Here is a 17,850-nt window from a genome sequence, read left to right on the forward strand (position 1 = left end):
TACTGCTATGTTGTATGTCTAATTTTATTCAAGAAAAAAAAGTCTTGGTGAATTCTGGTCTTAGTTGGTATTGGATGTCTGAGAAGCAAGTGCAAAATCAATGCTTTCTAAGCTCTGGGAAAGAGTATCGACTTGTAAAGAGATGCATCACTGAGAGACACAGTCAGTGGCCGACACTCCTATCACTGCCTGCAACAAACCAGTCCTGCTTCTTCGAACTCTGGTTCTTTGTCCTTAGAGGAGTAATGTTTTGTGTCAGATTGTATGTGCCATGCAAGCTTTATCAATAATGTAACTGAAAACCTAAATATAACAGATTAAACAAAGTTATTTTCTGCCAGGAAAGATAAATTAGAGTCGACCTTAACTTTCACTTATATATCATTGTCCAGAATTTAGCCACCTGACCAAATGCTACCTGCAAGGCATTATTTTTTATTTGGAAATATTGCTACACTCAACTAAATAGTAAAGGCAAAAAGACAAATAGGTATAATAATACACTTAGTCACAAATCAAATCCAACAGCAACAGTCCTGGAACCTCATGGTAAGAGAATACCTCATTTAAGACAGACAGACACAACCAGCAATTGGAATATAATCTCATTTAATAAGAATAGTAGAGTACTCCAGGGTACTGTACAGCAGAGTATTTTGAACTGTCAAAGAATAATTATACCATATGGAGTTAAACAGGAAAGGAGGATTTTATTTAAGAGAATTGTAATAGAGAGACATTGAACTAACCTCTATGGAATAGAAAGTGAGAGACTTGCAAACACTGAGGTGAACTCATGGTAAAGTACTGAAAGGCCTTGGGAGCTGAGTCAGTGTGATTAGGTCATCTGTGTTGGCTAATTGGCGCTTATGGAAGTTAGGCTCCTACCCTTCACAGAAACTTGGAGACAGGGGCAGTATCTTGAGTACGTTTTGAAGGGATGATTCCCAATGTCTTGAGAAAGAATTCCTGGGTTATAAAAATGGCAAGAGGTTGGGAGTAGAGTTACCTCTCAAAGGGGAGATACTGTAAGAAAAGGAAGTATGGTGTCTTATAGTTGTGAAGAAACTGGTCTGAAGTGTAGTCAAGCTGAGGGGAACATTAAGGACCTCTCTGTTGATCTCATTAACGTTGTTGAGAAACACTAGACTATGATGTTGACAAAAAGCATGGTAAACTTAAGTCAGTTTTTAAAAGTTGTTCTTAAATACTCTAGAGACTATATTTCACTTTGCTGCCTGCACCTCAGGCAAAATACCCCTACTGCCTTCCTTCTCCCCAACCTTTGCTGTGTCACTGCAGGTGAGATTAATTTTATGGACTAGTCAATACGAACTTTAAATACGTGGGTTTAATGTTTTGTAAGACACATCTGAAGTAATGGTATTTATCAAAATCAACAGGAATTTACAAAACAAAAGTTGGCAGAAATGAAATAAGTGTGTATGAAGGAAAAGCACTTAGCATATTGGAAATGAACATTATATGCACTGAAATGAGTATTTCATCTTGCTCAGTCTTAGAGAATTAGTGAATCGAAGAACATAATACCAGATATTTGGCACCAATGGACAGAGCATTCAGTGATTTGAAAGATAACTTGAAAAGCTCCAATAAACATTTAACTGGAGTTTTTGAATAAAAGAATGGAGGCAATAGTAAATAAGCAGTATTTAAGTAACTAACTACTGCAAATTTTCCAAAATTAAAGACAAAGTTTCTCAGATTAAAAGCTCACTGTAAATAAGGACCAAGAAAGGTCAATAAACATCCAGTCACATATAAACATACTATATTGAAGCCTGAATACATCAGAGGTAGAGACAAATCTTGGAAACACAGCAAAGCAAATTAAAATTAACAAAAATAAAAAATGTTAGATGATCAACAGATACCTCATCAGAAAGAAAAAATGAAATATTTTTTAAAGGGACAAGAGACAATGAATGTGAAACTAAAATATTGTAGCTTGATAAACTAGAAATTAGGAGCCTGGGCAAAATAAAGGCATTTTTAGTCATACATGCCAGATTTAAGAAAGTTCAGTCAAAAAAAAAAAAGTATTTAAGGATTTAAAAAAAAATTATTTATCTGAGAGAGTGTGAGTTGAAGGAGGAGCAAGGGGAGTAAATCACAAGCAGACTCCCCGCTGAGCATGGAGCCCCACCAGGGCTCAGTGCAGGGCTCAATTTTGTGGCCCATGAGATCATGACTGAGCTGATATCATGAATCAGACACTTAATTGACTGAACCACTAGGTGTCCTGTGACGTGCACCCGAATGTTTATAGCAGCAATGTCCACAATAGCCAAACTGGAAAGAACCTAGATGTCCATCAACAGATGAATGGATCAAGAAGATGTGGTATATATACACAATGGAATACTATGCAGCCATCAAAAGAAATGAAATCTTGCCATTTGCGACAACATGGATGGAACTAGAGCGTATCATGCTTAGCGAAATATGTCAAGCAGAGAAAGACAACTATCATATGATCTCCCTGATATGAGGAAGTGGTGATGCAATATGGGGGCTTAAGTGGTTAGGAGAAGAATAAATGAAACAAGATGGGAATGGGAGGGAGACAAACCATAAGTGACTCTTAATCTCACAAAACAAACTGAGGGTTGCTGGGGGGAGGGGATTTGGGAGAAGGGGGTGGGATTATGGACATTGGGGAGGGTATGTGCTTTGGTGAGTGCTGTTTTTTTTAAACAAGTAAAACCAGGAAATAGGAATGTTAAACATATAAATTGATAAAATATTTTATAAATTAATTATAAAATAGTGATAATCTTGTACTTAAGAAGAGCTTAAGTTTACTACTATAATTGCAACACTAATTTTGTTCTTTTACATTATAAATTGTAAAATAACTTTAAATACATGACCATTTATAATTAAACAGGAATGTTCCAAAGGGAAAGCAAAAAATTAGAAATAAAATCTGTAGCTCCCAGAGCAACAAATGAAAAGCAGGATGGAGTGAGGTGATAAACTTTTATGAAGCCACCAGAAGGCACAAAAGGTAAATATATAATTAGTCATAATATAAGTGAGCATTAAACTCATTTATTAGAAGATTGGTAGAAAGGATTAGATTGAAATGCAGCTGCTTTTTACTTATGTTCATAGAAAATTTATGAGAATTTATATAAACCATTAAAATTATAGGAAAATTTAGCAAAATCTTTTTTAGATAAAAAAATCAAATATAAAATTTAATAATTTTATATACAAATAAGGATCAAACTGGAAAATATAATTGGAAGAATACTATTCACAAAATCTTAGATTACATTGAAATAAATCTAGCAATATATGCAAGATTATCTAGACGTTTTGAAACATTGAGAAACATAAAAAGAACACCCTGATAAGTGGAAATTATAAAATATTTATGGACAGAAAGACTCAATACCCTGAATATATCAAATTGTCCTCACTTAATCTGTAAATTCAATGCAACTCCAATCAAAATTCCAGTAAAGATTTTCAAGGAACAGAACAAGCTGACCCAAAAAAAGCATAGATATGTACAAAAGAGCAAGATTTGCTAAGTTAATTTTGAAAAATATCATGATTTCTTTTCTGCAAAATAGCAAAATATGCCATTAGAATGTCATAGCAATTAAGACAATTTGGTTTAGACAAATATAGTGGATTATAGAATAGTTAACCCAGAAATTGACCCTCGTTATATGGAAAGTTGAAAGAATGGATCACTGAAAAAATACTGCCAAGGTAATTGGTCATACAAATGAAAAAAAGATTAAAGTAGATTTTAATCTTAAAGCATATGCATGTATGTGGCCACACACACACAACACAATTTCTAATTGGTCTTAAAACTTTTAGAAACACTTGAAAGTTTTAGAGAAAAAAAAGAGAATATGTTTGATTTCAAGATAATTTTTTTTCTTTTAGAAAATGTCCTGGTGATACACATCGTTTTTAAAGTTGAATATTTTACTTAATTAAAATGAAAGACTTTTGTATCACACACACACACAAAAAAACCCACCATGAATGAAAAAAAAAGCCCACATGTGGGCAGAAGATATTTGAAATACACAAAACCAATAAAAGAATAATACCCAGAATGAATATAAACACTCTCAAATTATAAACCATGCATGCACCAAAATGATAACATTGGGAAATAGACAACAATAAAATAAACTGACAATCCATAGAATAAAAACCAACTGACCAACAAATGCTTAAAATGAAGCTAAACAAAAAGCAAAACTATTTCACTCATCAAATTGGCAATGTTCAAAATGTTATGAAAAACAAGTACTGGTGAGAACATATTTGTGAGAAATGCCCTCATTGTTGGTGGATGTGTCTTTTGGTTAAAACAGTTTCAAAGGGCAAACTGATGAATAGGTGAATTAAAGATACACATATCTTCCTACCCAGCAATTCCATTTATAGGTGTATTCCTCTGAGAAATTCTTGAATGTATGCACATATAAAAACATATAACAAAGCTAATTCCAGCACTGTTTATAATAATAAAAACTGGAAATATCCAAAATACCCATTACTGGAAGATCAGATGAGTCAATTTTGGTATGTTTATATACAGGAACATCAAACAGTATTTAATGCAAATGAATGAAATATGTCACATCAATACATTTCAAAAACGTAAGATTGAACAAAAGAAACAAATTACAAAGTGGTAAGTATAATGTAATATTTATATAAAGACTGAGAATAGGTCAACCAAATGTATGCCTTGCTTATGGATTAATTCATATGCAAAATAGTATAAAATAATGGAGAAGATTGTAAAATTCAGTTTGAGAGGAAAAACACTATTAAAGGAGGATTATAAAAAGGAATCTAAGAATATTTGTCATTATTATGGGTTGCACTTTGTTCCCCCCAAATTCCTGTATTAAAGTCCTAACCTCCAGTACCTCAGAATGTGACCTTTTAAGGAAATAGTAGAAAGAGAGTCACTACAAATTTAATTAATTAAGATGAGTCCATACCGATGGTCTGAAGATTAGAGGTGGCCCTCTAATCCAGTATATCTAGTGTCCTTATATGGGGAAAAGTTGGACAGAGAGAGAAACACACACACACAGGGAGAAAAACCATGTGAAGATGGGCTGCCATTCCCCAAGGGACCACCAGAGCTAAAAGAGAGACATGGAACAGATCTTTCCCCAGTACCTTTACAGGGAGCATGTCCTTCCAACACTTTGATTTCAGACTTCTGGCCTCTCAAACTGTGAGGTACCAAATTTCTGTTTTTGAATGACTCAGTTTGTGGTACTTGTTAGGCAGCCTTAGCAAACTAATATAGTCATTTTTTGTTTCTTGAAATTGATCTAGAGCAAGTACTACAAACATTTAAAAATTGATTGATAAAACTGAGTGATAATTATATGTAGGCATGCCACATTATTCTCTATGCTCTCCTTTGAACTTGAAAATGACATGATTTTAAGAAATAAGAATAGATTGCAGTCCTCAAAAACATAATTAATAAAACAGAAAAGGTATTTCCCTAAGGAAGCTAAAATGTATTAAGAAATTGGTTTCATGCACAGCAAGAGGGAAGTCCTAAATAGTAATAAATACTGAATTTGTGCACTGAAAAGCAGCACAATTAAGAAAGTCATTCCTTAAGCTTAAAAAGGAAAACTCTCAAAAATCTCAATTAATAAAAACTTTATAGGCAGAAAATATGTAAAGAAGACAATGATTCTGTGAAGATATACAGAGGTGATTTTTAAAAGGATATGATATAGTTTCAAAGTTATATACTAATATATTTAAATATCTTTGGAAAGAGAATCTTTTGAAAATTATAAGTTTCCTATTATACATCCAAGAGAAAAAAAATCTTAAAGTCTTACTGTATGTATGTGGAAAGTATATATCATATAATTTATAAAGGAGGAAGTACACAATTTTAAAAAGATCAAAGTTATGTATCATCTAAGTACAAATTGAAATCATGAAATGTATTGTCATGTACCACTCTACTTAAAAAGCGTGGGAAGTTTAGGTTTAGGTGCTACAATTGGATTACCACTGCAAGGAAGTAAGAGATGACAGAGACTTTTGACATTTCAAAAGTAGAAACAGCTCTGAACAAGTCCTCAGCACATTGTTTTGTGTATGCCTCTTTACCTATCTCTCAGACCAGACTGAGACATCTTACAAGCAAGGATTTTGTGTTTTTTGCTTTGATACTCCTCAGCACTTAAAAAAAAAAAAAAGAAAAATATGTATATGGAAATGCATAATGATAACAAGGTTATAGGTAAAAATGAAGTCTATTACATGGTTAGGAAGAATGGACATTGAAAGAGAAATAATTTTGCAACCTTTTTGAAAATCTTTCAAAACACCCTCTCTCTTTTCTGCACTAAATCCATTTCTTGAAAACCAGTCTAAAGAAATCATTGGAAATTCAAACAAAGGATTTTATCAAATATGGTCAGCTATTAATAGTTAAAAACAAAACAAAACAAAACTAGAAACCCAAATACTCAACAACTGAAAAGTTACTGTGTAAATTATCGTACAAGGTGTTATGCAGTCCTTTACATAAACTTGATCACAAGCTTTTAATGAGGGAAAAATCTCTTACAATACATCATGACTCAGTTTTCCCAATTATACAAAGAGAATAGTAACTACTAAACAAAAATCATGAGGGAGAACATATACCAAAATATGAAGAGTGCATATTTTAAAGTGGTGGACCGATGCTTTTATTCCCTTGATACAGGTATGCATTTTCCAAGTTTTGGTTTTTTTTAAATCATGCATTATGTGACTGTCATGAAACACACATTTAAGAAGATAACTTTTTTTTTAACTTTTCAATACTGTTAACCTTTGTCTTGTAAAATGGTTTTCTTCAATAAGTATTATTAGAAAACCTACATTGCACGAGGCAAACAAATTGTTTGGAAAATCAATATGACAGGAACCCATCAGACATGTTTACAGCTTAGTTAACACTAAGGCAAAAAGGCATAAAAAGTAATTTTAAGGGTTTATCATCTCTTGCCTGGTCTATTATAATAGATTCATACTACATCTCTTCCCTCCTGCTATACTATACCATTCTTCAAGTTTATTTGCTGCACTATGGCCAGAATGCTCTGTCAAAAGCACAGATTTCATCATGCCTTTTACTTCCTAAACTTATTTGGTTCTTCTTTGCAGAAGCACTGGTTCTCAAGAAGACTGTGCATAAGAATCAACGTGGTGAGCTTTAAAAAATGTCTGGTGCCGGACTTTCTTCCTCACTGTGACCCTCAGAGTTTCTGACTTAATTATTCTTGAGTGGGGCCAAGGCATCAACATTTTCTAAAGCTTCCTAAAATTAAGTCCCTTACAATGGCATGTAATGATTGTGGCTACCTATCTAGTCCCATTCCTTACCAGTTCCTTTAAGCAGACTCCAGATTTTAGGCTGAATATGACATACCATTTCACAACTCTGTGTTTACCTATCATTCTCCTTCTCCCTGGAATGAACTTTCTTCCCTTATAAAGTGGAATTCTCCTAGTCACCCTTGTCACTCTTTAAAATTCTGTTTAAAGAATGCCTTGCTAAGTAAACCTTCTCTGATGCCCTAAGGCTGAGTTAGATGCCCTTATCCACTTTGTCCTAATGAAGCCCAAACATAAGCCAGGCCTGGAGAGATTGTGACCCTTTAAAGAAATGGAATGTGACAGGGTTTTGATGTTTTAAAGTAGAACCACCATGTGATAGAGACTTTGGTACACCATTTGGTAAATGTCCCTTTTGCTGTCTTCTCACACTAGACTGAGAGCTTCTTACAGGCATGGTCTTACCACAGTCATCTTTGTATTTCTTAGCACTTAGTCCCATGCCAGACAGTTTGCAGATGCTCAAGCAATGTTTTTTTGTTTGTTTGTTTGTTTGTTTTATATTTTATTTATTTAGTTGACAGAGAGGACACAGCAAGAGAGAGAACACAAACAGGGCAAGTGGGAGAGGGAGAAGCAGGCTTCCCACCGAGCAGGGAGCCCAGTATGGGGCTTGATCCCAGGACCCTGGGACCATGACCTGAGCTGAAGGCAGACACTTAACAACTGAGCCACCCAGATGCCCCAAGCAATTTTTTTAAGTAAATATAAGAAAGAATTATTCCAGTGTATGATAAATGTCAAATATATGGTACAGAACAAAATATGGTATGAATTCAAAAGAGAGCAAGTTTGCTGAACCACGTTTTCACTGCATCACAGTGCAAGGGGAAGCTTTGGGTTCATGGAGACCAGGGTGCCCCTTGCTAGCTGTGTCACTGCAAACAAGTTACCTGGTTTTTCTAAGCTTCCACCTCTCCAAGTATGAAGCTAAAACCATCCTGATTTCACTAGGTTGTCTATGGCCCGTAATGTGTCTGGCAGATACAGGTGGTCAATGAATGTTGGTTCCTCCTCCTCTTCTTCACTTTTTACACTATTATAATCGAGACTTTCTCAACAAGGTACCTGCTTCTTGGAAGCAGAAAGGACATCTTACTCGTTGGTGCCATTTCATAGCTTAGGACAGCGCTGAGCATAAACCATGCCCTCCATAGATCGTTTTTGAATTAAAGGAGAAATTACATATAGTTGAAGGTTGGGTCATATGAGCTATGTGAAAATGTAGCAAGATGGCGAGAGGAATACTGGAGATGAAAGAGGTGAAGCGTGAACAAGGCAGGGACTATAGAAGAGAAGTTAACTCAGTGAACTAGATGACTTAGGTAAGGAATTTAACAGAAGAGTAACCAGAAAGTCAGGTTAAGATTTGAGAGTTTATCCTTAATATAATGGTGAGCCATAGAAGCGTTGGAGAAGACATGTTCTTCATGACATATTCTTCAGCTCAAGACTCAATGTTATTCCCCAGATTTGGATGCGGGAAATAGCAGTTGTCTGGAAATAGAAGTTTTGTACATTTCATATACATTTATACAAAAAAAAAAAGATGTTTTATACATTTCATGTATTTAAAGAGAACTATTATTATTGCTAACCATAAATGTGATATAGTCCTGAAGTAGAGTAACATTAAAAGAAATAAACATGAAGCATGGTATATGATTATTATTACGTTCCAGATCAATAGAATATGACAGGGAAAAACAGAAAGAACATGCATAATAAGAAATGCAATGCAATGAAAAATAAGCTTGAGAACTGGGAATTCAGAAGGAAGATCTATTCAGCATTAGCTAGGGGGGATGGTATAACCAAATACAAAAGCCCAGTAGGCATTTGGAGAGGTGGGACTGGATGGACTCCTTATGACACAATTGTTGCAGACTTGGTAGGTTACAAGATTAGAGTAGTTGAAAACATGCTGGCTCACAGAACAAAACAACAAAAAAAGATAGAAGGCAAGAGTTGCCTGCTTCAGGACAAACGACTAGGTGTTAGGAACCAAAGGAAAAAAAAGATTCAATCTTGTACCTGAAACAGTCTTCTTTGTTTCATGTAACTTTAATGTTTTGCTTTGCTTTGGAAACAAGGAACAGTGATTCAATGAAAAGTTGAATCCTCTTAGGATCCATTTAAGGCTATCACCTTATTTTATTTATTTCTTCTGTTAAAAAATGATTTTACTGATACATAATTCATATGGTTCATTCTTTCAAAATACCCAATTCAGTGGTTTTCTTATATTCACAAAGTTATATATCGATCACTGATTTCTAATTCCAGAACATTTTTATCATTCCCAAAAGAAACCCCATGCCCATTAGAATCATACCTATGCTGCTTTGCCTAGCTCCTGAAAAACTAATCTGCTTTCTGTTTCTAGAGATTTGCCTATTTTGGATATTTCATGTCAATGGAATCCTACACTATGCAGTTTTTTGTGGCTTCTTTTTCTAAAAATTTTATTTATTTATTTGAGAGAGAGAGAGTGAGAGAGCGTGTGCGTGCAGGTGAGCAAGTGGGGAGGAAACTCAAGCAGACTCTGTGCTGAATGTGGAGCGGGACTTGGGGCTTGATCTCACGACCTTGAGACCATGACCTGAGCTTAAAACAAGAGTTGATGCCTAATTGACCAAACCACCAGGCATCCGTTCTGTGACTTCTTTTACTTCGTATAATGTTATCAAGGTTTATCCATGCTATAGCGTGTATCAGAACATCATTGCATTTTAATGGTTGGATAATTCTCTATTGTATGGATATGCATGTTCTGTTTAGCCATTTACCAGTTGATGGACATTTAGGTTGTTTCCACTTTTTAGCTATTAGAAAGAATGCTGTTACGAACACTCATGTACACATCTTTCTGTGCATATATGTATTCATTTATCTTGATTATATGCCTAGGAGTAGAATAACTGGAGTATTTGGTAAGTTTATGCTTCACATTTTGAGTAAATGCAAAACGGTTTTTCACAGCAGTTGCACCTTTTTACATTCCCACCAGCAATAATTGAGCATTCCAGTTTCTCCACATTTTTATCAAAACTTATGTCTTTTTGACTAGTGCCATCCTAGTGGACATCTCATTGTGGTTTTTGTTAGCATTTCCCTAAAGACGAGTGATGTTGAGCCTCTGTGTGTGTGCTCATTGGCAATTTGTGTTATCTTCTTTGGAAAAATGTCTATTCAAATATTTTGCCCATTTTAAAATCAGGTTGTCCCTTTGTTATTGAATTGTAAGAGTTCTTTATATATTTGTCATATTAGACCCTTATGTATATGGTTTACCAGCATTTTCTCCTACTCTGTGAGTTTTGTTTTCACTTTCTTGACAGTGTCCTTTGAAGGCCAAAGCTTTTAATTTTGATTAAGTCCACTTTATTTTTCTTTGATTGCTTGAGCATTCAGTACCATATCTAAGAAATTATTGTCTAATTCGATATTCTGAAGATTTATATCTCAGTTCGCACCTAAGAGCTTTATAGTTGCAATTCTTACATGTAGACAGAGGTACATTTGCATCTGAAATGGGCTCAGCATTCTGGATGTAAATATTCACTTTATTCAGTTGTTAGTATGGTACTCCTAGCTTTAACCCCTTTGGAGAACAAATCTTCCCTCTTCTGCCAGGATTGGAGAGGGACAGACATCCAGCTGCAGGGAGTCGGGGATGGAATTGAGGCACCACCAATTTGAGCAAACTGTTAATAGGAAATCCTCTTTGGAGCCCCTCTTCCACCGGTAACTTAGAGGCACCAGGTGCCACCAGTAGTTAATCAAGATGTTAAATTGTTGATGTCCACGGTATAAATTGGACTGGTTCTGAGTTTACCCTGTAGTCTGTGTGGGATCCAGCACTCTGAGGACCGATAAGTTGGTTATTTTCTGTTTACCTTTCGTGCAGGTAAATCGTGCTGCTGTTTTATTTGAAAGCAAATACCATTCTGCCACTGGGAGAAGTGTCTTTATTAAGTTGTCTCTTTCTTGTGTCATAAATTTCAGAAACAGCAAAATTTAAACCACCAAATCACTAAGTACTATTTAGTAAAGTTTATTGTGCGTATAAGAGCAGTTCTGAACTGGAAGCTTCCAAAAATTTGAAAAAACAAAACCAAAAAATGGTATGAAGTTAGGGGCATGAAGTTACAGCATGGATTATAAAGTGAGAATGAGGAAACTCTTTAATCTTTACCTGATTGATTATCGGTGGGGGTTTCCAGACAGCAAGGGATTAAAAGCAATTACCTCATACCGTTTTTAAGATGATTTGTGTCTTTTATGATTGTCAGAGGCATTTACAAGAAATAAGTTTTGCTTATGTTCATGATATAATTTTGATTTAGTTTTCTTGCATGCATGGCTTTAATGGTTTTGTCTGCTTAAGGAATTCTCACGTCTGGTCTCCATTTTGTATTTAATTTTAATACTTGAAGCAAAGTCAAGCTGTGCCACGTGATTTTTTTTTCTTACCCCTTTTTTGTTCTAAGTAATTGGTATTAATTTTGTTCACATTTTGTTATGTTTTCTGACTTCTTGGTTTCTAAAGTTGTGCTGAAGCTTTTTAATATTTATGGATCTCTTAGTGATAGATTGAGAGAGGCTGTGTTAGAATTTTCTAGTCAGAGACCATTTTGAGCCAGAAAATACTGATTTAGTTTATGAATGGATGAAAAAATAAAATAAAAAAGAAACTAGAGTTGAGGACACTGGTTTTGGATATTCTATTCCTGAAGAGAAAAAGCCTTTTACCACATTTTTTAAAAGTGACATTTTGCATCACCTGAGGCTTATCTCGGTATATCTGGGTCATCACACCTCACAGGTGTTCAATGAATATGCTTAGGCAGTTACTTTCCTGAGTGCTTCTCTTAGAGCAAAACTCCTTAAAAGATATATCTGTACACACCTTATTATGCCCATTCCTTGGGTAAAATCATTCAATTTGATGATTGAATGATCAATAAGATGCTGGATCCAAAACTTAACAACTCCTCTTTAAGTTTGCATTCATTTAACCAACTACCACTTGCATGCCTAGTAGGTATCTCAAGAAAAAAAAAAAAGAAAGAAAGAAAGAAAGAAAGAAAAAGTTTTAATTAAATCCACTTACTTAATCTTTCCCAGACAGAAAAGGTTGTTTCTATCTCCATAAATGACTGTACCATTTACCCTGTTTCTTAGGCCCAAGTTCTAAGAGTATTTTATTTGTTTTTTATTGAGGTATAATAGACATAATATCATAATCGTTTCACATGTATAACACAAGGACTTAATATTTGTATATGTTGCAAACTAATTACCACAATAAGCCTAGTGAACATTTGATACTATACATCCTGAATGCACCTCTTTCATGTAAAGTCTGGGCACTTTCAGATGGTAGCTTCTACCCTAGGCCCTGGGACGACTAAATGTAGACAAGTGAGTCTGTCCACTCTGCACTAACTTTAAGAGATGTATCCAATTCCCCATGAATAGAGAAAGGATAAGACTTTAGATAAGGAAAGAATAGGGATCCCAAGTAGGCTCTGAGGCTATTTCAGGTATGCAGATGTTAAGACAGAAGAAAGAGATCGGGAAAACTTAGACTACTCTATTCCAATTATTAGGGTCAAAACATTTTTCTAACAATTACACTGTAACCACAGAAAATAAAAATAACCACAAAAACTAGTCAGGCCGTAAAGGAAAACTCATAAAGATTAACAAGACCTAGCAATACATATCTATAGATCGTAAATGTCGCAGAAACAAAAACTCTGACATGGTGTGTAAGTGTCACTTCCAGTTCCAGGCCCCTGACCCAACTGCCAGTACGTTTCCTGGTAAAGTCCTAAAAAAACCGCCAGAAATGAAAAACCCTAGTGGCAACTCAGTTGGAACTACTCTCACTACTGAGGGCTTTTTCTGTGTCCTCACGTAATAAAACTCTATTGCTTTGCTAACTGTCCTTTGTCTGAGAGATTCATTCTTCAACTGCAGGAGACTAGAACCTTCCTCTCCACAGCTCCCCCGGGGTCTCATGTGCTTAAGACCCATGGGTTTTCAAGCTAGATGTTGTGGGGGCTCATCCCTCAGGCTGGGTTTTAAAAGCTGAAGTGCTTATTGTGGGCTATGAACACTTAGCTCTTCAGGGAAAAGCTTCAGATTTTAAGTTCCTTCCTGCTTATGGGTCACCACACTGGGCTGGCAATGGTGTGAGGTGGAGGTTCATTGATAACAAGATTGTGCCTCAGTCTTTCCTACCCACCTTGATGTGTTTTTATTTTCAGTTCCCCAATATGAAGAGTTGCTCCACTAGTGTTCAGGGTTTTTTGTTGGTTTGTGTTAAGAGGAAATTGTTCTCCATGTAGCTGTAGATTTAGCATGTTTCTGGGGGAGATGAATTTAGGACCTTCATACATTGTCATCTTGAACCAGAACCCAAGGCGGTGATTTCAGAAGATAATGTGGTAAATGATTTCGTATCATGTATGTTTGCTGCATCGTTATGAGACTCTGTCATGATTATCCCTTTTCTACTTCCTAAAACCACATACTGATTTTGTGTATTCCTGTGGGTAAGAGAGTGATGTTTCTTGGGTTTATCACTGACAGAATGCTTATAATTACATTTAAGTTTTACCACATAACTTATAGATACGTGGTAAATTTCATTTTGTATAAATGAACTTAAATGTCAGGAGTGTTTTAATCTGAAATAATTCTGATTATGCAAAAAGCGTCATTTTCAGCATTCTTCCATCTGTGTCTTTGATCTGGATGTACCGATGAGCAGTCTACCCTTTACAAATTAATCCCCAATTAAAAGCTGCTCCTGAAAGTGTAGATATTGATAGTTTTAATCAGGAACCATGAAATAGCAGATTTCCTTTTATACTTGAATATGAGAATTTCATAGCCTCCCAAACTTAGAGCTTCTTAAAATTTCAAAGCCACTAGGAACAACTAGATATATTGCATTTATGGTAACTTAAACAGAAATCATTTCTGTGTACGTTTTCATGCCAGCTCTGAAAATGAAATGCCTAGATCTTTCCTAGAGGAATAGACGCTCGAGTCTATTATTTCTTTTTTTCCAGAATATTGTGTCCTTTTAAAAATGAAATACATTTTAAACTAATATTACACATTGTTTTATAAACTAACAAAAAGGGCAATGGAAAATTTCAAGCCTACAAACATAGTCTACCCAATTCAGAATGTATCCCCAAATTTCTTAAATAATAAAAATTGGAACATAAAGGTAACAAGTTTTTTTTTTTTTTTTTTTTTTCTGAATCATGAAGTATGTGCAGCCCTGGTTGCATGAAAAATTGTCTGAAGCTGAAAGCTACTTTTTTTTTTTTTAAAGATTTTATTTATTTATTTGACAGAGAGAGATCACAAGTAGGCACAGAGGCAGGCAGAGAGAGAGAGGAGGAAGCAGGCTCCCTGCTGAGCAGAGAGCCCCATGCGGGGCTCTATCCCAGGACCCTGAGATCATGACCTGAGCCAAAGGCAGCAGCTTAACCCACTGAGCCACCCAGGCGCCCCCTGAAAACTACTTTTGACAAACACAAAGACTCCTGCTTAAATGCCAAAAGACTCTGCCGCCCTCCCCATAGAACAGTTAGCTGACAGAAGTTAAACAAAGCCCTTACTCTGTGACTTCCTGTTGATATGCTTCATAAACACTTTTCCCCTTAAAACAGAAGGCAAAGAAAAACCTGGAAGACTCTTGCAGTTCATATAGGAAACTGCTGCCAGTCCTATTCCTAGATTCTTGAGCGTGTTTGTCCTTTAGCTTTCAAAGATTAATCATAGGATGTTGCTTAACACACATGTAAACCCTGGTGAATCAGTGACTAGGCAATTGCCTAAATTTTGAGGTTGGAGATACCTTTAGCAAGATCTCATTTGAAAAACATTTGAGAATTAAAGCAAAATTACCCCAACTAATGATTTTGTTTTATTTTAAAATTTTGCTTATTTATTTAAGAGAAAGGGAGCAAGAGCACAAGCAAGGGGAGCCGCAGAGGGAGAGGGAGAAGCAGACTCCCCGCTGAGCAGGGAGCCCGATACTCGGTTTGATCCAAGAACTCTGGGATCATGACCAGAGCTGAAGGTAGATGTTTAACAGACTAAGTCACCCAGGTGCCCCTAACTAATAATTTTAATTAAACCTCTAACCACCTATTTATTTTGATTAGGTGAACAGATAATTGTCTACAGGTAGAAACTTTTTAAATTGAGGTACAATTAATACATAACATTATATTAAAGTGTACAATATGATTCAATATTATATACCTTGTGATATCCGGATATCCATCACCATACATTAATCACCATACATAGTGGTAATTTTTTTTTCTTGTGATAAAAACTTTTAAGACTTACTCTCCTAACTTTCAAACATGCAATAGAGTATCATTAACTGAAGTTGCTGTGCTATGTATTATATCCCCATAACTTACTTTATAACTAGAAGTTTATACTTTTGATACCTTTCACCCATTTTGCTCACTCTTCTCCCTCCTACCTCTTGAATCATGACCAATTAGCTTTTTAAAGATTCTACATACAAGTGAGATCATATGATCTGTTTTTCTCAGACTTATTTTGCTTAGCACGATGCCCTCAAAATCCCTCCAAGTAGTTGAATATGGCAAGATTTTATTCTTTTTTATGGATGAACAATATTCCACTGTATGTTCATACCATAACCTGTTTATCCATTCATCCACTGATGGATACTTAGGTTGTTTCCATGTCTTGGCTATTGTAAATAATGGTACAGTGAACACAGGGGAGCATGTATCTTTTTTTTTTTTTTTTTTTTTTTTTAATTTTTTTTTTTTTTAAATTTTTTATTTTTTATAAACATATATTTTTTATATACATATATTTTTATCCCCAGGTCTGTGAATCACCAGGTTTACACACTTCACAGCACTCACCAAATCACATACCCTCCCCAATGTCCATAATCCCACCCCCTTCTCCTTTGAATTAGTATTTTTGTTTTAATTGGGTCAATATTTGAAGTTGAGGTCATGTGATAATTCTATGCTTTTTTTTTTTTTTTTTTTTTTTTTTTTTTGAGGAACATCAATACTGTTTTCCATAAGGTTGCACCAAGTTACATTTCCAGCAATGGTATACAAATATTCTCTTTCCTCCACATCCTTGCTAATACTTGTTACATATTGCTTTATATAGTAGCCATTTTAACAGGTATGAGGTGATATTTCACTGTAGTTTTGATTTGCAATTCCTTGATTAGTGCTATTAAGCATCTTTTCATGGACCTGTTCGCCATCTGTGTGTCTTCTTTGGAAAAATGTTTATTCAGATCTTCTCACTTGTTAACTAGGAGTGTTTGGATTTTTTTTGGCTATTGAGATATATGAGCTCTTTATATATCAGAACCTTTTAAGTATTGTGGCTTTGAGATTTCTGAGAGATTCAACCCTCTCTGTGTTGGCAGCTCACACTTCCTATTACAGATGGTCATCTCAGGAATGTCCAAACCTAGGTCTTTGTTCAATGGGTCTCTACTTTGAAAGTGAGATCCCAGGGTATCCAGAGAATGATCTCTCTCACACCTTACCCAGAGAAGGTAAAGTTGTATAACAAATTCTACTTTTAGCCAAGTGCAAAGGAGAAATGCTTTCCCCATCCTTAAAAGGGAAGCCATCTGGATGGAGGATGGAGGGAGCGAGGAGGGAAGATGTACTCGGTTCTTCATGGCTTTGGGAGCCCACTACATTGGGGCCTGTGAGAGGAGCCCTGATGTGTCTCTTGCCTCCCACATGTCCCCAAATGGTTTTCTTAAGTTTGCAAAGCAGACATCCTTCATTTTCTTTTCCAAGAAATGAAGTTTTAAAGGTCAACTATATTGGAAGGAATGTAAGCATTCTTGGGTAGCTGCTTTTGTTTAAAGAAAAAGAAAGTCTAGCATTTTTGTCTTTGAAAATATTTCTTCACTTTTTTTAAGTCTTTTACTTCTGCATCTAAAGAAACTTCTGAGTAAACTTAAAGGGAATTGAGGCTGAACTAGTTAAATATTAGAGTATGTGGAAATATCTCTGCTTTTTTTTTTTTTTTTTGTAGTACTGATTTTATTAGCAAGTGCCCTTAATTTCTAATGGAGAAAAAATAACAATAGGAGAAAGATTCTATGGTAAAGCTTGTGTAAGTCTGTAAAAGTTCCTGTTTGGTAAAAGACTTAGAAAATTTCTATGCGAAAAATCTGAGAAAAGGTGATCAAACTTGGAAAAATGTTTCAGTAGAGAAAGATTCCACCAGCCTGTATTCCGTAACTATGTGAAGCAAGATGAAAAGCAGATATTGGAGTTGAAGTTGAAATAATTGATCTATAGCTTTGAGGTACTGCTGTTGAATATTTATTAAATGTCTCAA

This window comes from Mustela lutreola, chromosome 8 (genome assembly GCF_030435805.1).
Source record: "Mustela lutreola isolate mMusLut2 chromosome 8, mMusLut2.pri, whole genome shotgun sequence".
Classification (NCBI taxonomy): Eukaryota; Metazoa; Chordata; class Mammalia; order Carnivora; family Mustelidae; genus Mustela; species Mustela lutreola.